This window comes from Mus caroli, unplaced genomic scaffold (genome assembly GCF_978045245.1).
Source record: "Mus caroli unplaced genomic scaffold, Mus_caroli_1 scaffold_15, whole genome shotgun sequence".
NCBI classification, from domain to species: Eukaryota; Metazoa; Chordata; class Mammalia; order Rodentia; family Muridae; genus Mus; species Mus caroli.
This window is the reverse complement of record NW_028227270.1, coordinates 66,441,156-66,464,432: the sequence shown is the minus strand read 5'-3', so window position 1 is coordinate 66,464,432 and position 23,277 is coordinate 66,441,156. Positions and strand designations below refer to the sequence as shown.

Sequence of the window (23,277 nt, the reverse complement as noted above, 5' to 3'; positions counted from 1 at the left end):
GAAATCATCCCAGAGTGAGTGACAGCAAGGAATGTCAGTTCCAATGGTCGAGATCAGCAGTATATAGCCCGTAGCTACTTTGGGGCACAGAACCATTTGTAGACATCTCCAACTGGTCTAGATGTTGATCTGTAACTTCCTGCTGGGCTCTGCCCAGCCCAGCATGTTGCCATGAAGACCAGCTGACCCTCAGTAGAGACACTTAAAAGATAAACCCTACATTCTGCTCAGCTGGTCCAAGTCTTAGGTGTTTTCTTTGAGAGTCACCTGTGTGAATTTGTCTTTGGTGCTCATCATGTCATCAGATGTGTGTAATTAGATGTGACTCTGCCTGGCTGAGCGTGAACCACTTTGTCATATTAAGCTAGTCTCAGGCAAACCGATATGGTTTCTCTCCTTTGTGATTCCCAGATCTTATACAGAGGTGTGCAATCACATACGTATATATGACATAAAAGAGTGAGACTGACTGCCCATGGGGACAAAGGGACTAAACAGAAGGAGGGGAGGGCATGGAAAGGGAGGGCAGAGGGGTCTGGAGGCACATATGCTCAAAATACCACATACATGTGAGTGAAATTATAAAATCATTACAAATGGGTAAACCTATCCCTAAAGACCTGTCTGGGGATCACAGGGCTTCAGTGGAATGGGAAGATCAGCTGGATGCTCTCTGAGCTAGCAGGTGTTCACAATAGTGTCTGGCTCCTGAGTCTTCATTTGGTTAATCAAAGTTTGGGATTTTATTTTAGAAACAACAGGTTCCCCCTCTATCAATATACCATATGCAGATTGTTGTCTGACCCCTCTCCCTTTCATTCATGTAGGTTTGCCATCCATCCATTCACTGATCTGGACTTCACATCCATCCATCCATCCATCCATCCATCCATCCATCCATCCATCCATCCTCTTTTTCATCTCTCTAGACCATCCACCCACCCATTCACCCATCCACCCATCCATCCACCCATTCACCCACATATCCAAACATCTATCCATCTATCCATCCATCAATCCATGCAACCATCCACCAATCCATCCATCCACCCACCCATCCATCCATCCACTCATCCACCCATCTACTCACTCATCCATCCATTTATCCACTCATCCATAAACCCATCCATCCATCCATTTATCCACTCATCCATAAACCCATCCATCCATCCACTCATCCACCCATCTACTCACTCATCCATCCATTTATCCACTCATCCATAAACCCATCCATCCATCCATTTATCCACTCATCCATAAACCCATCCATCCATCCACTCATCCACCCATCTACTCACTCATCCATCCATTTATCCACTCATCCATAAACCCATCCATCCATCCATCCATACATACATACATACATACATACATCCACTCATTCACCCATCTACTCACTCATCCATCCATCTATCCATCCATTCTTCCTTCCATCCATCCATCCACCCATCTACCCATTCACCCACACATCCACCCATCCATTCATCCACCTATCCACCCACCAACCCATCCATCCACCCACCCACCCATCCTCCTGTGTATCTGTCTGGACCTGTCCTGCTCTTCACCTCATCTCATACCTCAGCTCACCCTATGTAGACAACATCATCTGCTTGCTCCCCAGCTTCTTCAGCTGTTCTGGGTTTCTCATCAGTGCAGACCACAGCTGCATTTCTTTCAGCGTCCTTCTCATTCAGGATGCTGCAGGAGTGAGCCATGAGGACAGGACTTGGACATCTGTTCAGATGTTAGGAACAGCTGGCCTGGAGCCAGGAGAACTGAACTCTTGTCTTCTAGAATTTCCTTAAGGGAAATGTGTAGCTGACAAGGAAAGAATTCTGGTATATGTATTACAGTGGGCGAAAATTAAGGGTGAAACTCTCCAGGCTGCTGTTAGAGACAGTTTGAGTTTCTTTGGTTGTGTGGATCTAGTGAAAGGGAAAGAAACTAAGTTCTCACCATGAAATGTGGAGAAAGATGGGATGTGGTTGATCTTGGGACATTGCAGAAATTAGCCAGAGCCCTTCATTACCTCTGCCATTTAAGCACTGCGCCCTGTAGCTTCCTGGTGGGTTGCTCCAGGTGCCATTGGATGGATGTGGAGAATGCTGTTGAAAGTCAGGATCAGATGTATTTTCAACTGTAAGTCATTGTTGGAAAAGTGGAAGTGAGTGGGAACAATACATCACGTTTGACAGACAAACAGAGGCAAGATCCTCAAGGACCAACTACAAGCTGCACTAATGACTGAAGCTGTGAGAAACCCCGGGGAAGCTGCTGAATACAACTCAGTGTGGGGGAGACGTTTCCTGAGGAGACAGAGATGCAACACACGTGCATTCATTTACTCCAGAAAGAGAGTCTAGGATAGACCCAAGTAGCAACTGCACCTGAATCCAACTTGGGGAACCAGTGAGCTTTTACTGGGGTTACTAACAGGGGTATGCATGGGAGTTACAAAAGAAGGGATGACAAAAAAAAAGCCCTCCCCTTACACAGCTGATAACTCATGGAAGATGCAACCCTGCATGTCTCTGCACAACGTGCAGGCAGCTCCATAGGTCCAAGAATACCTGTAGCTCTACCTGTGAGTGTCTCCTCCCCCAGCAGCTGACAACTGCTTCCATAAAGCCGAGGAGGAGTCTTCTAGAATCATCTAATTTTTCACCTCCCCAGACCTCGATGTCTTGTTTCTCTCCTGAGTCTCAGAAGCCTGCCCATCCCTCTGCAGAGAATATTTTATTCAGAGGAATCTGCTGTATAACACAGAACATCAGAAATGTTGTTTTGTTTAGAACCAATTCACTTCCTAAGAATCAACTCTCCATATTAGGGAGACTGTCGGTATAAAGTGTGACAGGCCATTAGAGTGTCGCCTGCTGCTCAGGCCATTTTGTGGACTCTGCTTTGGGAATGAACTTCATCAAGATGGAAATTTACCCCCCCCCCCTTCAGCCGTGGTGACTCACGAGTGTGAATACAGGAGTGTGATTTCCCACCAGAGTGTAGAGCATACCCTGGTGCTGCTGTGTACAGAGAGTGCTGTAAGCAGCAGCCGCTCCCCACCACAAGCTTGAAAACCAAGGTGGCTATGGATGCAGGAGTCCACATCACGCTCACTGGTCTCTTATCTCCTTACACATACCCGAGACGCCACCCTGTTGCAACACAAAAAAAGGGAAAAAATTACAGAGGAAGTAATAATACATTAACATGAAAAGGAGCTGCACCTATCCAAGGAGATGAGCGTGCAGTGTGGCTAATGCCAGTGCCCTACTAATCCTGGTGCCCTCACAAGCCCAACTTTCTTCCTTGTGCCAAACCCTTGATAACAGCAGCTTCTTCTCAGAAGGTGCTCTTTTTTCTTCATAATTTTCTATGCTTGTTTGTTTGTTTCTTCTTTCCTTTCTTTTTAATTTCTTTTCTTCTCCCTTTTTAATTTTTTTTTTTGGGGGGGGGGCAAGATCTCACTGTGTAGCTCTGGTTGTCCTGGAAAGCACTCTGTAGACTAGGCTGGCCTTGAACTCAAAGAGATCTACCTGCCTCATCCTCCCCAGGGCTGGAATTTAAGGTGTGTACCATCACCACCTGCATTTATTTCTATTTATTTCAAGAGTCTCCTCCGAAAAGGAAAAAAGTCTAGATTGGTATAAAACCACATGCCTTGTTATAAAGGCATGTGAAGATAATAAATTGATATGGTTTTACGTCCCAGGGAGATTCACTTCAGTGCCATTTCTTCCTTTCTCTTCCCTATCACTATTTCTCACTTGCAAAATTAATGTGTTATTAGGGATACTGTAATCCTACTTTATGTGAAAACATAGCTCTAATTATCAGTTCAAAGTACTGTTGTACCTAGCTGGGTTAGAAAGGATGAAATGTCCAGAAAGGAATGAAAAAGAGCAACAGCCAACAAACAAACAAGCAGAAACAAAGAGATAAAGAGCTCTGCAGAAATGATCATTAGACAAAGTTGAAAACGGCCATCCGTTTGTTTCGAAATTGTGGAAGGTGTCATGTGCTTTCCCCTCCACACTCGTAGATCACTGATAAAGAGGGAGCAGACGTCTTGTAAAAGCCAGAGGTAATGAATGTCTGCCCTGAAGCAGTATTTGCTGGACCCGACAAAGCCATTGCTCACATGTACTTCCAGCAGTTGGGACAGCATGAGCAAGACCTACACAAGATCCAGCCAGCCACAACCCCAACATGGATGGAGGGAGGGTCTCCTGGAGTTCCAGTCCAACTGAGGGGATTTTGGAGGGTGGTGACTGCTAGGGGAGAAAGAGGCCGTTTTTTCAGGGACTGAAGAAGAGTCTGCCCATGCTCTGGTACATGGATCTACACCATGCACATACATGCAACATGGACTCCATAGGTTTATAGAAAGAATGCATGAAGCTGGGAGGAGAGAGAGGTGACAGAAGAGGGGAGGGAATGAAGTGGATTTGTTTTAAACATTATGTGCATGTATGGCATGCTATAAAAAAAAACAACCCTTTTTGTACTTCTCAACAGACTGTAGAGTGTACACATATGTTCTTACACATGAATGTCCGTCTATGTGAAGATTGTATGTGAAGGCCTGTTTGGAAGACTCATGAAAGTCAGACAGTTGTGGACTTCAGCCTGCGTTGCCTTTAGGATAGTTACAAGTGTAGGCTAACTCTAATAAGATGATGCTCTGAGGAGCTTGTGCAGTGGAAAAGTTCTGTGTGTTAACGGAATTCACTCGGAGTTATGTTTCTAAGTCACTGATAGCAACTCAGGCTTTAGGCAGGTTATCACTGTGCCATTTGATTTTATAGTCATTGGTGTTCAACTGTGCGATGTCTGAAAACAATGAGAACAAGAGAGAAAAACTGCTCAGGCGGGGGGGGGGGGGGGGGGGGGCGGGGAGCGAGGGGCTCCTCCCGGAAACTAAGTACTCTCCCTCTCACTCTTGACAACAAGTCAGCCAGTTTTGTCTGGCCAGAGGCTGGAAATGTCCTTGGTTCCAGCTGTAGTTCTGTCTGGCCAGAGGCTACAAATGTCACACATACTTAGGGGCCTCGGCTCCTATTCTGATCTCCCATTACCTGTCTCCTTTTACATAACAGTCTGCTGAGCTCCTGGCTGGAAGCTATGCATGGTCAGGTGCCTCACTGGCCTGGGGGGATGTGCCTGAAACCCCACTGCAGACACCAGGATGAAGAGGCACATGAACACCGCAGGGATGGGGAAGCTGCACCTCACAGCTTACAGTCTCATCCACAACCTAGCAGGGCCTTCTTAACCCCTAGACAGAGAACCTCAGCAGCAACCCTTTCTCGGGACCCTCTCCTGATGTGTGGGTCCTGCATGTGCTTTCTTTATCTCCCATCTTTGCTATAATAAAACTCCTTTCTCTCCTCACGGTCTCCAGGAAATTCATTTTTCAACTTTGTGAAATAAAGGACCAAGGTGGCTTTTGTGGCTGATATCAGCCCACACCTGCTGAGTTAAGCTCATCTGAGGCAAGGACTCGTCACTTCTCCCTGTTCCAAAAGTGTTAAACAGGGGCTGGAGAGATGGCTCAGAGGGTAAGAGCACTGACTGCTCTTCCAGAGGTCCTGAGTTCAAGTCCCAGCAACCACATGGTGACTCACAACCATCTGTAATAGGATCTGATGCCCTCTTGTGTGTCCGAAGACAGCAACAGTGTACTCGTGTATGTTGTAGTAAATCTCCAACCCAAATAGGCCCCAACAATGAAAACACAACTCAATTAATATGAATATGAGCTGTGAGCCTAGATTGGGCAGATCTACCACTACACTACTATCTTCCCCATCTATGAGACCCTTATAACTTGTGGTTTCTCAGGCCAAGTGCTGCTTCTCCTCCTCTATGCCCCCTTCTCATCCCTCCTTCTTCTCTCTCCCAGCTTTCAGCTCCTCCTCCTCCCTTCCTTTTTCTCTGTCCAATCACCGACTCTAGCCTTGAGGTGGGAAGCCGGTTTACAGGAAATCACCTGACTCACTCCTTGTTGGCAGCCCCTCACAAGAGGACAGAATTAATATCAAATTCAACTCACCCCAGGGCTATCCGCAATACATATACATAAAATAAATAGATAAATCTTCAAAAGTGTCAAGTAAGAAATTGAAAGCAGGAAACTCTGGAGTTTTATCTTCTGTAGAAAAAGCCGATTCTTTTTACATTTCCACTAAATAACCATTTCCATTAGCCGCGTTCGGTAATCTGTCCATTCCTTTTAACATCATTTGAACAGACAGGAGGTGAAGGAATTTGCTCTATCGTGTTGATTTCAATTTTGAAATCTGGAGGAACCAGATCCCATTTTCTATTCAAAGTTTGCTTTTGTTAATAATGTTGTTTGGTTAAAAAAATGATTAATGAGTTTCAGATATTTTTTCTTTGAAATTTCAAGATAATTTTTGTGTGTGTGTGTTAACTTTTCTAGATCCAGCTCTAGATATCATTGATGTTAAAAAATCAGTTGTCTGGGGGCTGGAGAGATGGACTAGTGACTAAGAACACATGCTACTCCTACAAAGGACCCAGGTTCAGCTCTGAGTAGCACTTGGTGGCTCACAACCACCTGTACTCATTTCCGTCCCAGGAGACCCAACACCCTTTCTGGCCTTTGCAGGCACTGCATGCATATGGTGTATGTACAGACAAGTAATCATACATTCATAAAACTGAAAAAATTAAAAATCAGTGGTTTGAATTTACTGAGAAAACATTCATATTCTTGGAGAAAAAAAATGACCCAAACGAAGAAAAGAATCTCGGGACTGTTTTGAGGATCAAAGAATTTCTTGGAACAGCAACACGTGCATGAAGGGGGAACTTGGCACATGCTTTCTTGCTCCAGATGACACGTTGACATTTGACTACATGGGCATCCTTGGGAGTATATGCATAATACTCCCCAGCTGCCGTTTTTAAAACTGTATCCCCAACATTCAACTTTACTAATGAAGACTCAGGAACCAGACGCTGTGGTGAAAGCCTGCTAGCTCAGAGAGGCAGATATAGCACAGAGCTGACCTTCCTACTCCACTGACGTCCCAGAAGGAGACAGCTCCTGCCCCTGCTCCTGCTCCTGCTCCTGCTCCTGCCCCTGCCCCTGCCCCTGCCCCTGCCCCTGCCCCTGCCCCTGCCCCTGCCCCTGCCCCTGCCCCTGCCCCTGCCCCTGCCCCTGCCCCTGCTCCTCCTCCTCCTCCTCCTCCTGCTCCTCCTCCTCTTCCTCCTCCTCCTCTTCCTTCTTCTTCTCCTTCTCTACACTGCCTTATAAACCTGTCTAAGCTGAATGTCCTCCTTTCTGCTCTCTTCCTGTCAGCTGGTTGCTTGCCCAACCTCTTGACCTAACATTGACTTCATTTAATACCATTTACAGAAAGCTCTTTGGATTATATGTGTGTGTTAGAGTTGAGCCAGACCGCAACAAGATTCTGCCAGTTCACAGTCTTAGGATTCACAGTGTGATCAAATATTCTGCTACATTCCCCCTTTTGTGTAAATAAAAGACTCTTTCTCTAAAATCAGTAAACTATATACGCTCAGGTAAGAATTACATTCACAATGGCCAGTCCATTTGTATTTGGCAAAAGTACTCTACTATCTGTCTGACCTTGGTGAGTCCAAAGTTCTGTGCCCCACTTTATTATAGACTTTAAAATTTTTCTTAAATCCTAAACAACTTAGGCCTAACTATAACTATCTAGTCTTCAACCCCACCAGAGACCTGATAAGAATAAATATTACCTGAATAAACAGGAAGTGCAGAGCAAGCAGCTAACAGAACTGTAGACATAACTGGACACCAGGACAGTCACCCAAGACTCCTCTGCAGTATTGGAGCACTGTCCCAGATTATCTGACAGATTTTCCTGTAAAGCAGGAATTATGAAAGACATCTTTACCTTGTTCTGACAGAGTCTGGTAGCCAGTTTTCTTTGTATCCTGCTTATCCACGGCTTGGACACCATATTGTCAGTGGGTGAAGCTAGAGCAATTGCTTGGCCAGTGGCGGCTTGCCAGATTTGAAGCAAACTCCATAGAATGATTTTTCACTGCTCATCATCTTCTTTGAACTAGAATAGGGGTGCTGCCAGGAGCTGACATGTCTCATTGTTAAAAAAAAAAAAGTCTTAAATTAATAAAACAGGTGTCGTAGTCAGGGTTTGTATTCCTGCACAAAACATCATGACCAGAAAGCAAGTTGGGAAGGAAAGGGTTCATTCAGCTTACATTTGCATGTTGCTGTTCATCGCCAAAGGAAGTCAGGACAGGAATTCACACAGAACAGGAACTTGGAGACAGGAGCTGATGCAGAGGACATGGAGGGATGTTACTTACTGGCTTGCTTCCCCTGGCTTGCTCAGCTTGCTTTCTTATAGAACCCAAGACTACCAGACCACAATGGGCCTGGGCCCTCCCCCCTTGATCACTAATTGAGAAAATGCCTTAGAGCTGGATCTCATGGAGGCATTTCCTCAAGGGAGGCTCCTCTTTCTGTGATAACTCCAGCTTGTGTTAAATTGACACACAGAACCAGCCAGTACAACATGCCATATTCTACAGATGGATGATGCTTTTGAAGACCACTGAACTATCTCAGGAAATGGGAATTGGCAAATGTGAATTGCTTGTCTGATCAACTTAGAAAATAGCTGCAATTAACTAAACTAGTATCAAACAAAACTGCAAGTTTGATTGCCTATTAACTTTCATTTCTTAATTGTCCTAAACAATTTGTAACAGTAGCTTTCAAAAGGACTAGAACTTCACATTGCATTTTTAAGAATTACATAGGTACAATACCTTAAAGGAGTATGCTGTAAGCAAAACGTAACCTTAATTTTGTATCAGTATTCAAAATACAGTGTAGCCAAGTATAACCTTAATTTTGTATACCAACACAACCAAATATAATTAATGTAATCTTAATTTTGCATCAATATACAAAGATATATAAGCGCTGATTTAATAATCTACCCTTTTTTCTACTATTCCTATATTATTCCTATATCCCCCTTTTTGTCTAAATAAAACAGTAAGATTTTATCCAGTGGTAGGGTTACTACAACCCAGATGGACTCATCATTGTGTGCCCCCTCATCTTCTTGAAAACCTAAAAGGTTACTACTGTTAGGAATGGCAGAAAACCTAAATATTTTAAATGTTGTATTAGGCAGATCTCAGAAAGGTTTGAGGACCGAGATCTATTAAGTCCATCCAAGGTACAAACTGTGTTCCTAGTGACCTGCTTCAGCCTCAAACCCAAAAACATACAGGAAGCTAGGTGAAGCTTAATCTAGGATTAATTAGTACTCTGTATGACTATAGTATCATGACAGAACGTTTAAATATACATGATAATCTCATATATATATATATATGTATATATATACATATATATATATATATATATATATGAGATAATATCTTCAGAGAGTCAAATGAAAACCAACAGATTATGAGATTAGTGCTACTAGAATCGTCCCTTATTTCCCAGGAGACTCTTTGATATGAGACAGAGATTTGGGATTTCCCTTTGCCAAGCAGGTATGAGTTTAGAGAAGGAGAGAGCCATGCTCCACCACCAAAGCCAGCTTTAATTTTTAATTGAATTGGGACCACAGAAGGAGCATTTGCCACTCTGTCTGTAGAGGGCAGCAGAGATGAGCTGGAGGTGGGCGATACTTCTTGGCCATCTATTTTACTGTTTCTTGAGGCACTTTCTCTTGATGATCAGTCCCTTTTCTTCAGATGTTTCATTTGTCCAGTGGTCTCCGGATTCCTTGGTTGGGTGCTTTTATTGTCTTGGAAAAATAAATACAGATCCCTGCCTCATCCCTAACTCTGGGGGGTTAATTTTTTGGCTGGTTATATCTTTCCTAGGGCAAAAATTTTGGGGGGAGGGGGGCAACAGAAAAACTATTTTCTTCCTATTGAAATTTTTAAAAATTTCTTTTGAAATTTTGAAATATATATATATATATATGTGTGTGTGTGTGTGTGTGTGTGTGTGTGTGTTAGTGGATAAATGTGCCTATATCCCCCTTTCTCTTTATAATATATAATTTCAAGGTTTAGGTGTATTTATTTTTAGGTCACCAAGGACAGTCACTTTGAATTTCAGGTTGCCTTTTGCAAGTAGCTTTTAAATTTAGATCACTGTAATTCTTATTTGCCTGCCTGTGCCTCCCAAGCACTGAGATTAAAAATGTGCTGGGATTAAAGCATTCATAGTAACTCTAGAATCTAAAAAGCAACTCACTTATAGAGATCTGCCTGTCTTTGCTAGGATTAAAAGCACGGACTTCCACCACTCTGCTCAAATATTTCATCTTAGCTCCAAATCACTCCAATTCTTAGAGAGTTAGAAAACAAGTCTGAATTGTAGTAACCCTCGGTGTTTTCTTAAAACATTTCAGTCTCTTAACTGTGTTTTAATACCAGGCCACAAAAATATCCCATTTATTCAAAACAAAAACAAAAGAACTCAAAAGCTGATGTCCAAGTCCAAGGTAAGCGTGCCTTTGGTAAATTGTCATATATATATATGTATATATATGTATATATATATGTATGTGTATGTGTATGTGTATACATATATATATATATATACATATATATGTGTGTGTATATATATGTGGATAGATAGATAGATAGATAGATATCCAAATGAAGATTCAGAAGCCAGATGCTTTGGTAAAAGCCTGCTAGCACAGAGAAGCAGAGAAAGTACCCAGCTGACTGACCTTCCTACTCTACCGACATCCTCAGAGGAAAAGGCTTATAAACCCATTGTCTTATCAACCTGTCTAAACTCAATGACCTTCCTTTCTTTCTCCCTGTCAGCTGGCTACTTGTTCAACCTCTTGACCTATCGTTGACTTTATTTACTCCTGCTTACAGAAAGCTCTTTGGATGAGAGGTGTGTGCTAAGGAAGGCTGAGCCACACCACAACAACCTGTCTACAATAAACAGACAGCTCTTGAGTTAAAGGTGTGTGCTGGGCTGAGCCTCACCACCAGGTTTTTTCAGTTCACAATCTTGGGGTTCACAATGTGCTCAAACATCCCCAAACCCCCAACATTGACCCTAAAAAGGCGATATTGAAGAGAAATATATTGGATTATGACTTTCCTTGTACTTCAAATTTTCAATTCTAAGGTGGACATAATTACACTGCTCTGGGCCTTTAAGATAATCAAATAGAAAGCCACTAAAAAGATAACTAAAGCTGGGGTCAGTGAAAGTTTATGGGGGGACTTCTATCCCACACCTAGCCTTAATTCCCTGTTGACAAGAGGAAAGGAATTGTTCCAACGGTGACCTCAAGGTCTCATGCAGCCCTTCTGCCAATGCCTGAAACTATTCAGTATGGACCCCATGGGCCTGATTGGGGGGTGGGGGGCAGGGTAAGATTTGCTCTGGACAAAGCTTTCACAGCTCCTCTGAGGGAGTCCTGCTGGGAGTCAATTTAGCCATAAGGTTAAAGTAAACAAGATTGATCCTGGAATAGCCACTGAAGCATCATTCAAACCTATGTAGGACACCGATTGTGTAGCACAGCTGTCTGAGACTCAGGCCCTGGTGAGGATGCGTCCTGGGGAATAAACACATTGGAGGAAGCTGTTCACAATGCCAGTAGCCAATTGTCTGGCACAGTTTCATTGTGAACCAAAGAAGCACCACTGTGGCTTGCCTCACTGTTCAAGGGTCTTCTTTACAGATTTCTGCATTCGTGTTATGAGGCTTTGATGAAGTGGAAAGCAAACGGCAAAGTTCAAGCCGGCTTCTGAGGCTTCCTAAAGCTAGTTTATGATTTCCAGCTTTTCAAACACTCTTCTAATGGGCACTTTGACTCCTACAGAATTCGCCTCTCAAAAATTACTCCACAGCCTCGCTCCCTTGGCTTTCCTGGAAGCAATTTCTCACTCTCAATTGTGAAATACATCTGGACTTCGAGAGGATTCTAATTCAGGCGTTTCTGACTCGCTGCTCTCCGACAAGATGTTATTTTATGAAGGCATCTGCCAACACCCCCCAGTGTCTCTTCAGTGATCTCTTTAAATGTGCCTTGATACAGCTGCCACGGAAGGGATACTGTACGCCCTGTGTGTGTGTAATTTTTAACCTTCATCTTGGCAACAGAAAATGGAATTCAGGAGTGTCAGGAGTTTTCCACTGAGCTGAAGCTAACGGGGAAGCTTCCCTAAGCGAACGCCCCTTGTGAACAACAATGTTGGTAGCAGGTCGAGGTGCACAGTGGGATTGAATGTGGCCTTTTCACCCCAGTTTGGCACCCAGGGAGCTGCTCAAGTGGCTGCTGGCTTTCTCCTCTTTCCAGCTGGCTAACTTCCGCCCACTGCAGCAGGAAACACCCTCAACTGTACCACTAGCTACTTCCTAAATACAGGCGCAACAAACTTTGATTCAAAGTTTTTAGTTGACACATATTAATCACACACGGCGTGCTCAGTGTGATCAAAGCAGAGTAGCTGGCATATCTGTCACCTAGAACTAAGATTATGCGTGCCAGGAGCATTAGAAGTTCTCTCTAGTATCTATTTCAATACAGAGCTGTTTTCCACCACAGACCCCCATCAAGCTACAGAGCATTGAAAGTTATGCTTTATGTCCAGTGCTCCCTCCACCTGCAGACCATCTCTCCCTGCCCTCCTACTCACACCTTTCCCAGTCTCTAGTCATGTGGATATTTTTAAGTTTAGTTTATATTCAAGATATAATTATGTTATTTCCCCTCCCCTTTCCTTCTCTATCCAATTCCATGTCCCCATTCCACCCACTCCCTCTCAAATTCCTGGCCTCTTTATATATATATATACTTAAATGTAATATATTATATACAAATATTACATATATTTATATTATATAAATATAAAATAATATATTTTATTATATTTATATAAATATATGTTATAATATATTGGATAAATATAATATAAAATATAATATTTTAATATATAGTATATATGTAATATATACCTACATATGTGTGTGTGTGTGTGTGTATTTTCCATAGTCTAGCTCCATTGGCTTTTTAGGAAGCAATTTCTCACTCTCAATTGTAAAATATATCTGTACTTCAAAAGGATTCTAATTCATGCATTACTGACTTGCTGCTCTTTGACAAGATGTTATTTTATGGAGACATTTGCTCTATACATACATACATACATATACACACACACACATATGTAGGTAGGTACATGAGTCTGAGTCTGTTTAGTACTGATTATATGTATGTAATTCAGGGCTGACCAACTTGAGACTGGAAAACCAATTAGGCTGACCCTCCCTGGGGAAAGACTATTTCTCCCACTCCCATGGGGTTTTTTTATGGTAGATTTAACGCACGTTTCCCTTCACCCTGGGAAAGGATCACATGCCACTGCATGCAGTACATACACAGGACCAATTCCTGATATATATGACCTTCCACTCGGCTGCCATCTCTATCCATCGTCTTTAGGTGCAAAGCTGCAATGGGGAATCACCAAACCACACATGGGAGTCACAAGTATGGATTCAAACTCTGGTTCAACATTCTGAATAAGCTATCAACCAGCAACTGCAACATGGATGCTGTACTTATTTAAGAGATGAGATGAGACTGTGTATGGGACACTTGTGCCCCAGATGTGTCTGTCTGTGGAGAGTGTGATCAGCAAACAGTGAGAAGAATGGGAGTATCGGCTTAGAGATTGCAAGTTATTCTACAACCTGGATAACTAGAGGATGCTCTTGAGGGCATGTGTCTTCAGACAGAAGCTGGGGAAATGCAGCCCTCTCCACCTTGTATTACACAGGGAGTTAATACTTCTACATAGCATATGTAATACATATTTCTGGGCATTGTGGATGGACCTGCTGCCACAGTCCTGCAGTTCAGGGTGCAGCGCTGCACACCTTGGCTTCTACTGGGACCCCAGATGGTGGTCTGATCTATAAGGCAGATCCCGTGGAAGCTTTGAGAAGCATAATTCTACTGGAGCATCCTTTCTGATGTGAAATCTACTCTCCAGGGCCAAACCAAACTTGGAAAGTGCATCACTTAGCAACAGCTGGCTCTTATCAGAAATGAACATGAGACTGCAGTGACCTTGGGGACACAGGGTTGGCAAACCACCACAGCACTGATTAAAAAGAACCCCAAAGGCAGAAATATCTATAAATAGCAATCAGCTATCTGTGGCATGGGGACATAGCTCAGGGGCAAGAGCCAGGCTCTGAAATTAGACGCAAGATAGACCTCAACTTGGCAACAGACAGTGTGACCTGCAACAAGAACTGTGACTTCTATCAATGTCCCTTTGACTTGCAAGAACAGAAAGGATTCCAAATCTTTTAAATAATGTTGCAAAGATTAAGTAATTGACAGATGTGAATCATGCAATGCCAGCCATATAAAATGCCTACTAAACAGTAGCTATTGTTCATATTAAAGACATACACACACACACTATATATATATATATATATATATATATATATATATATATATATATATATATATATATATATAAACATTTTAAGAAATGACTCTTATGAACCTGTAGAGAGTCCCTCCAGGAACAGATGTCAAATGCCTTTGTCAAACTCATTTGATGGAGTTGACCCCATCTATACTGTAATATATTTACTATTCCTTTGCCTCCATCTATACAGACACATATAGATGTCACTAATATTAATAGTAATGGTAATAGTCCTTCATTACATGTTTAAGCCCCAAACACTGAATTGTATAACACACATCTTTTTCTATTTAAATCAAATGTGATATATATTATTCTTACTCAGTATCTCAGATGTCTGACTCAATCTTGCGTTTTTCATTCTATTAATAAAGCAATTAAAGCCAAGAGAGATATATGGAGACATGAGAGAAGTTACATTAGTGACAGAGCAATGCTGAAACCTAAGCATAATTTACCACTCACACTATTGGTGCTTACCCAAATGTGTAGCTTGAACAACTGAAGTATGGATGGATACATGAATTCATAGATGAGTAGGGAGATGGATGCTTGGATGGAAACATAAATGTATGCAAGAACCGATGGAAGGAAGGAAGGATGGATGGATGGGTGGGTGGGTGGGTGGGTGGATGGGTATGTGGATGGATGATGGATGGGTGGATGGATGATGGGTGGGTAGGAAAGTGGGTGGATGGATGGATGGGTGGGTGAGTGGATGAATAAAAACATAAATGCATGCAAGAGCTGATGGAAAGGGTATGGAGAGATGGCTCAGAAGTTAAGAGCACTGACTGCTCTTCCAGAGGTCCTGAGCAATTCCCAGCAACCACATGGTGGCTCACAACCATCTTTAATGAAATCTAGTGCCCTTTTCTGGTCTTCGGGCATACATGTAGGAGACTGCTGTATACATAATGAGTAAATAAATCTCTAAAAAAAAAGAACTTATGGGAAGATGAGTGGAAGGATGGATAGGTGCATACATGCGTATGTGGATGAATTGGTGAGTAGGTGTGGATGGTTGGTTGGATGGATGGATGGATGGATGGATGGATGGATGGATGGATGGATGGTTGGATGGATGGATGGATGGATGGATGGATGGATGGATGGTTGGATGGATGGATGGATGGTTGGATGGATGGTTGGATGGATGGATGGATGGATGGATGGATGGATGGATGGATGGATGGATGGTTGGATGGATGGTTGGATGGATGGATGGATGGATGGATGGATGGATGGATGGATAGATGGATGGATGGATGGATGGAAGGATGGATGGAGAATCACAAGCTGAGATGGGTGCTGTACTTTGGTTCTGAATGTTCAGCTTCAGAGAAGTTGTTTGCAGTGGCACTGGCTAGAATCCAGCTGCTAGATGGATGACCAGCTCATCAAAGGGGCTGCAGAACATATTGGACCAGAAAGCAAAGGTTTTAGGCTAGCAGTGATTAATCTCAACACTGATTTCCCCTCCCTGAGTGAAGATAAAGAAATTATAGAACCAACCACATTGTTACATTCTAAGGCAAGCAACAGGGCCAGGGAGATACTTAGCCTGACAGCCAGAGTTCAATCCCTGGAACATAGGAGGTAAAAGGAGAGATTTAAATCTCCTCTGATCTCCACCTGTGCACCATGAAACACACACCCATACACACACACACACACACACACACACACACACACACACACACACGAAACTCACACACCTTAAACAAATGTAATGCGTGTAAGGCTGTGTGGGAGTGTGATCACCACCATGTCGTGTAACAGGTGACTTTAGGGAAAAGTGAGACCAAGTAGAACCCAAGGGGACACAGACATTCAAGGTTATCTGCGTAATTTCACCATGGCAGCTCAACACCCCTGAGTCCTATCATCCCTGAAGGCAGAAGCATCTAGACTCATTATGGAACCTGATATCCAGTCCCTTGGCACTCATTTAATTTGTGATTGAAGGCAAAGTTGATTTGGAATTTGGGGTTCCTTGGATGTCTTGAGACACCATGCTGCTTTTACACTACGGCACACTTGCACTTTGTTCAAGTGACTGCCAGGTAACAGGTGGAACTTAACCCAACAGAAGAAATGAAACAGGCACCAAATGGGCCACTAATGTGGATTCTCTGAGAGCCACAGTGTCCTTTAGCCCAGGAAGCCAGGATGCTGGATGATTGACAGGCCTGAAAGCCACTCTGAATGGATGGCTTCCAGGTTTATTGTCTCATAATCCTCTTTTAGTTTTGTGAGCACTACATGCACATGGTGCTAAGACATGCCACCAGAACATATGTGTACATGTTTTTACCATGTCATTTTGTCCATGGTTCAGTGGCTCCATCTGCATCTTTTCTACTTACATTTGCTATGTAGTCACAGGCTGTAGTCCCCATGGCTGAGAGCATGTGCTCCCAGCAGAGTACGAAAGTGGCATGTACACAAGAACAGGAGAATGAGCTTTGGCTGATGTTACCCATAGTTCCAAAGTTCCTGAACACTTGAAAGATCATGATGTGGGCATGATCATCTCACCCTGAGTCTCCATGACTCAAAAGAAACCAGGCTTCTCCCCATAGAATGTGTTGTCTTGTCATCAGATTTGAGGCAGAAGAAAATTGTATTGTGTTTTCTCTGGGGCATAAAGAAAAAGATAAGACACCAACCCTTTCCCTTTTCTATTTCTAGAACAATACACTGAAGGCATTACCACTCCCTTTCCCACTCACGGAATGCCCTGCCGACCTGCCCTCTCGTGGAAACCATCCCCATACTGTCAGCAGAGCGATGGGATTTGTGAACAATGCTGGGCATCTGTAATTTTCCTCATTGAATCGGTGTCAGGAAATGAGTAGTGGGGGAGATTTAAGTCTGCGAGCGTGTACAAAGAAGGTGGGAGTTGGGGGGAGCATGTCATTAGCAGGGGCAGTGGGACTGATGTGGTTTCCAGGGAGATGTAAGCACAGAGACACAGCAATAGGAACAAGTCAGGAGAAATGTGGAGGAGGATAGCTGAGTGGCCCCCAGTCTGCCTCAGCTAGCAAAGAACCTCTTCCTGAAGCTATGTGACTAAGCAGAGATGCTGGTACTGAAAGCCAGTGTCTTCCCCCAGAGACCAAACCCAAACTTACAAACATCAAAATCCTGGTCAGTTTCTTCTATTTGCTCTACTGGCTTGTCCTCCTCTAAGCTGGAAGAAGAGTCAATAGTAACGTTGCCATTGTCTCTCCTCCAGGAGTCAATAGTTACATTGTTGCCGTAGTGCTCCTCCCATACCCTTTATTCCACTGAAATTAAAGCTTTAGTCCTATGAACCCTGGCTACAGATGGTGAGCCCCATATGACAGACACCCCATCTCTTTAGCTATCTCTGATTTCTAGTTCAAGTCTACCTGACCTATAGGAACTTTCTCCAGGAGTCGCCGATAGATGTGTATTTGACCCGTTGGCTGAGTTCCTGGGAGATGAATTCAAGATGAATCTCTCAGAGAGACTATTGACTCCAGCTTAAAAAAAAATAGGAGAGAAGAAAAAAGAGAAATCCGTAGCAAATTGTCATTAAAAAGATAAAATCACATAACTAAATGACACCTGTCACCCAGCATAACAAGGACAGTGGTGTTAAGACAAGATTGGACTGCTCCTTTGCTGCAGGGCAGGTCTGTTGGTCTGAGCAGTATGTCAGGATCTCGGGGAAGACATGAGATGAGGCCGCATCTCCAATCTCAACAGCAGCAGCAGCCAGCAAGAGATGAGACAGGAAGCGGTGGGTGGATCTCCTGCCCTGCATGTGTTCTCGGCTGATCTCCTTGCACCAGCCCATCCAAGGTGACAGGGAGCCTTGGGCCCTTCACTGGTACAAGAAGCTGAGGAGAAGGGGCATCTCTGGGGTCAGTGCAGGAAGCACTAATGCCAACCAAGCCCATTGGCATCAGGCACCATGTCTGAGAGGCACCTTCTCTGTTGCCACAGAGTGGGGGATATGATGAACATTAGATGAAGTTAGCGTTCTGAAGCCAGGCCTGGTTCTGGGTGGGTGGGTGTCTGTTCCCACCTTTATGAATCCATGTAGAAAAAGAAAAATGTGGCATGACTATGACCAAAGCACATTACATACATGTATGAAAGTGTTAAATAACAAAATAAAAACCATGAAAGTATACAAAAGAATCTAAATCAGTGGGAGCGCTCTGCATCTACCAACACTTTAGAACGTGGTCCTTTGCACTAGCCAGTACTGTGAATCCCTGGTAGCTTTTCGGTTATGTTTTGCAAATGTCTTCCCTGTAGGAGATGACAGACTGCAATCCCTTAATGATGGAGATATGTTTTGATAAATGAGTGGCTGGAAGATCATGTGGAAAATCACAGTGTATCCTCAGAGAGGATCACATGATCTTTCTCTCCACCACCATACACAGGAGACACTGATGCTTAAGCTCCAGGCAGTGCCCGACTGTGTTTGATTGTGGTGTTTTCCAGAGTAGCTCACTCTCTGCCCTTGGTGACAGGCTCACAAGGCCTGAGATGAGGCTTCCACTGGGTGTCTATTCTGAACTAAAAGGAAGCACCATAATTATGTTTTAAATATTCAAAAGGTGGCAACTGCCACCACCACCACTACCCCGCCCCATGTTCCAGTAGCTTTAGCAGGATCCATGAGGTCTTTTAAGAACTGAATCGTGTTATCTGCAACATAGATAATCTACCCCCTCCTTTCCTATTTATGCTTGTCTTGTTCCTCCTCTTGTCTTACTGCTGTATCTTGAATTGCTGAGATCTCAAGTGCTGTATGGAGGGAGTGAGGACAGAGCTGGCACCTTTGACTTATTCCAGACATGGAAGAAATAATCTCTTTGTTTCCTTAAAATAAGATTTTCCTATGTCATACAATGTTGGCTGGAGATCTGTCATGTGTAGACTTTACCGTTTTGAGGTAATCCTTGTCTAATACTGACGTATTTCCAGCCAACCTAACCAAAAAGAAAGACATAGAAGATACATAATAAAAATAGAGATGAAATTAGTTGCTTCAGGAGATTGCAAAGAATTTTTCTATCCCTGGTTTCTTCAGGGCTTTCATCCTGAAATGCCCAACATTATTGAATGCCTCTTCTACATCTATTGAGATAATCATGTGATTTCTGACTTCAAATCTACACATCTGTTGGATTGCACATATTGATTTGGGTATGTTGAGCCAACTTTGCATCTCTGGAATAAAATCAACTTAAGCTATGTTTTTTGTTGTTGTTTTGTGGGTTTTTTTTTCAATTCAACTCTCTCCAACTTTTATTGCACAAATAATCTCCCTAATATATTTAACTTCAAGAAATTTCTATATAATGCATGCACATGCATTTATTTATTGTTTTAATTTGTATGTGTATTTGTGCATGTGTGTGTGTGTGTGTGTGTGTGTGTGTGTGGTCAGACCCTACTTCATGCATTTTAATCCAGTCGAAGTTTCCTCACGATGACTAAATGTGAACAATGTGACTATTCCATGCGAGGACTTCCCTGTACTACTTCAGAAAATATCTCCTTTTTTATTTTAAATTTTTTTTCAAAAAAAAATAGAATTTCTATAGAATGCTTAAACAGTAGCTGATAGATTGTTCATATAAAGATTAAATAAGACATTTAGGAAACTTAAGATTTTGGATACATGCAAAATTTAACTTCCAAGCGAATCCAAAGAATGTTGTGCACAAATATTTGTTTCTTTATTTTTCTCAGAATTCTAGAAGCACAACAACTTGGACTCTTTTTCCTCTTTATGTAATATTCTGATATACCAATATTATGATAGACTAAAAATCAAGCACAATGTTGCTTTTGTACAGAGCTAATGTTTCTTCCTTACAGATGGTTCTAAATGCTTCAAATAACAAGACCCCAGACCATGAGGATGTGTTCTTTGTTTAGTTCGTTTTGTTTCTACTTGGTTGATTTCAGCCCTGAGTTTATTTCCTGCTGTCTACTCCTCTTGGGTGTATTTGCTTCTTTTTGTTCTAGAGCTTTCAGGTGTGCTGTCAAGCTGCTAGTGTAAGCTCTCTCCAGCTTCTTTTTGGAGGCACTCAGAGCTATGAGTTTTCCTGTTACCACTGCTTTCATTGTGTCCAATAAGTTTTGGTATGATGTGTCTTCATTTTCATTAAATTCTAAAGAGTCTTTAATTTCTTTCTTTATTTCTTCCTTGACCAAGTTATCATTGAGCAGAGCGTTGTTCAGCTTCCATGCGCATGTGTGTTTTCCATTGTTTTTGTTGGAATTTAAGTGCATGGAGAACTGATAGAGGGCATGGGATTATTTCAATCTTCTTGTACCTGTTGAGGCCTGTTTTGTGACCAATTATATGGTCAATTTAGGCGAAGGTACCATGAGATGCTGAAAAGAAGGTATATTCCTTTGCTTTAGGATGAAATGTTCTATAAATATCTGTTAGATCCATTTGGTTCATAAGTTATTAGTTAGTTTCACTGTGTCTCTGTTTAGTTTCTGTTTCCATGATCTGTCCATTGCTAAGAGTGGGATGTTGAAGCCTCCCACAATTACTGTGTGCTTTGAACTTTAGTAAAGTTTCTTTTATGAATGTGGCTGCCCTTGCATTTGGAGCATAGATGTTCACAATTGGCAGTTTGACAGACACACCGTATCTATTTAGCAAAACAGCAGTCATAGCCTCTCACTAGGTGCTGTGATCTCCCTAGCAATGGGTTTTGGACACAATGACGATATCAAACGAGAATTCTGTCCTGTGGAATAGCATCACTTCTAACCGGAAAACAGTTGGTTACCCCCTCTAACAGATGTATCACCATTACTTCAGTGGGCACAACTTACCTGGCAGATCAGTGTTATACACAGGATCCAGAGGTAAGCAAGACTACCATAGAGCCTTATCCATCCTGCTTTTCAAAGAAGGGGTGAAGTGACACTAACAGAGCCCTTACCACTGTGATCTCTTTTGATCAGCAAAAATCTATACTTTGTCATCAAGATACGCACAAGGATAATGTACAAAGAAAATCAAACATAGAACTTGAATATCCAAAAGCTTTACAAGTTAGGGTTTCCAGAAGAAAGCTTAAGTATGTGATATCTTTATTCTGAAAATAATTAATGTCAAGTGGATGGAGAGAGAATAAAATGTATACCAGACTCCTTCCTTAATCATTGAAAGGCTACGAACAAAATGGATCCAAAGGCTGAAGGTAATTTATGCTCACTGTGTGTGGTCTGTAAGAAGCATTCATGGTCATATTTTGAATGCTAAGTGGATGTCTGCCTCCGTTAAAGCTGATCGAGTTATCTAGGTTTGACAGACAGAAAACTGGGGTTAAAAGATTGAAGTGACTAGTCCAGGGTCAAGTGGCTTGGTGCCTGGAAGCTTGAACTCCCATTTGTCCGACACTCAACTACACTCTTCCAGTCATTTGTAACGTTAGACTGCTTGTCAATCATTCATGATTTCCCTCGGCAGGCACTGCTTGCTTTACTTCATCAGCACTGTGGTGATGGAGCATAAAGCAGTTGGCTGAACTATTCTAAGGTCAATCTAAGGAGGAAATGCGAAGGACAAAGAAGAGGTGAATGGCAGAGACCCTCTGTATCCCGCTTTGGAATAATATCCTCAGCAAGCAGTTGTACAAAAGTACATAGACCAGCCTAAAAATATTTGGGATGATTTATAAGCAAACCTCCAGCAAAATGATAGAACACAATTATGCAAATGGCTAGAGAAAAATAGGAGATGTTTTTGATAGGGACACAATTATCTACTAAGCAAGGCAATGGCCATAGCTGCCCACTAGGACCTTTGACCTCCTCACAATATCAAAGGAGAACTCAGTCCTGTGGAACAGACTCACTTCCGATCTGAAAGCAACTGGTTACCCCTTTAACCGTTTTACCACTATTGCAGATACATGCGGTTCAATGTTATGTTCAGCACATTTATTTTCTATTCCAGACTGTTTCTAGGTCAGAAAACTGGGTACTCAAGGTACAAGAAAGAAATTTTGATGACAGGCTGCATCAAGGGTCATGTATGCCATCTCTGGCACCCCTGCCCCGCATCCTTTAGTAGTTAAGATAGAGCACTAGGGAGAGAACAAGCCAAGCCCCTGGTTATGGTGTTAGTTAGGCAATTCCTCCTAATGCTTAGCGCCTCTGTTATAAATGGGCAGAGTGCCCATTCTCGGGATAAAGTTATTAAGCAAGATGCTATTTATGAAATTATTAGCGTAGTGTTATAATACAGTGCACAATTCCGAATAAACTGCTACTGTTATCACAAAGCTCTGTATTAAATAAACCCAATGGCAAAAACCGATGCTCTTTTTTTTTTTTAACTAAATTCACTTAACATAGAGCAACAGTGAAATCGTGGAAAGGAAAGAATTATTCAGACTCCACAAAGTCAGTCTGCAGAGTCGTTTGGCTCAGGATATGGAAGGTTGGGACACTATGTTTCATGCAAGTGTGTGTGTGTGTGTGTGTGTGTGTGTAAGAAAGACAAAGGGGAGGCAGAGAAAGGCAGCAAGCATTAGCTAGCCACTGTCTTGGAGTTTGTGGTTCTTCACGAGGATGCTGAAGCTGAGGGAGCTACACAACCTGACTAGATCACACAACCAGTTTATAAGAGTTTGAGGATCTGAACTCAAGACAGCCAGAGGCGTAAACCTTTGCTTGCCTCCACCCTCTGACCCTAAGGTCACTGTCCCTCACCAACCCCTCTCCCAGCCTATGTAACAATCT

At 42.6% G+C, this 23,277-nt stretch overlaps 1 long non-coding RNA gene across 1 annotated transcript; it reads right to left on the bottom strand.

Annotated features, from left to right (window-relative positions):
• Positions 1-2,969: 2,969 nt before the first annotated feature.
• LOC147000959 (uncharacterized) lies at positions 2,970-8,320 on the bottom strand. The gene is made up of 3 exons (XR_015045358.1): positions 8,245-8,320; positions 7,917-8,120; positions 2,970-3,158 (listed from the first exon to the last, which is right to left on the bottom strand). It is a non-coding gene; the product is annotated as an uncharacterized LOC147000959 (long non-coding RNA).
• Between the last annotated feature and the right edge of the window lie 14,957 nt (positions 8,321-23,277).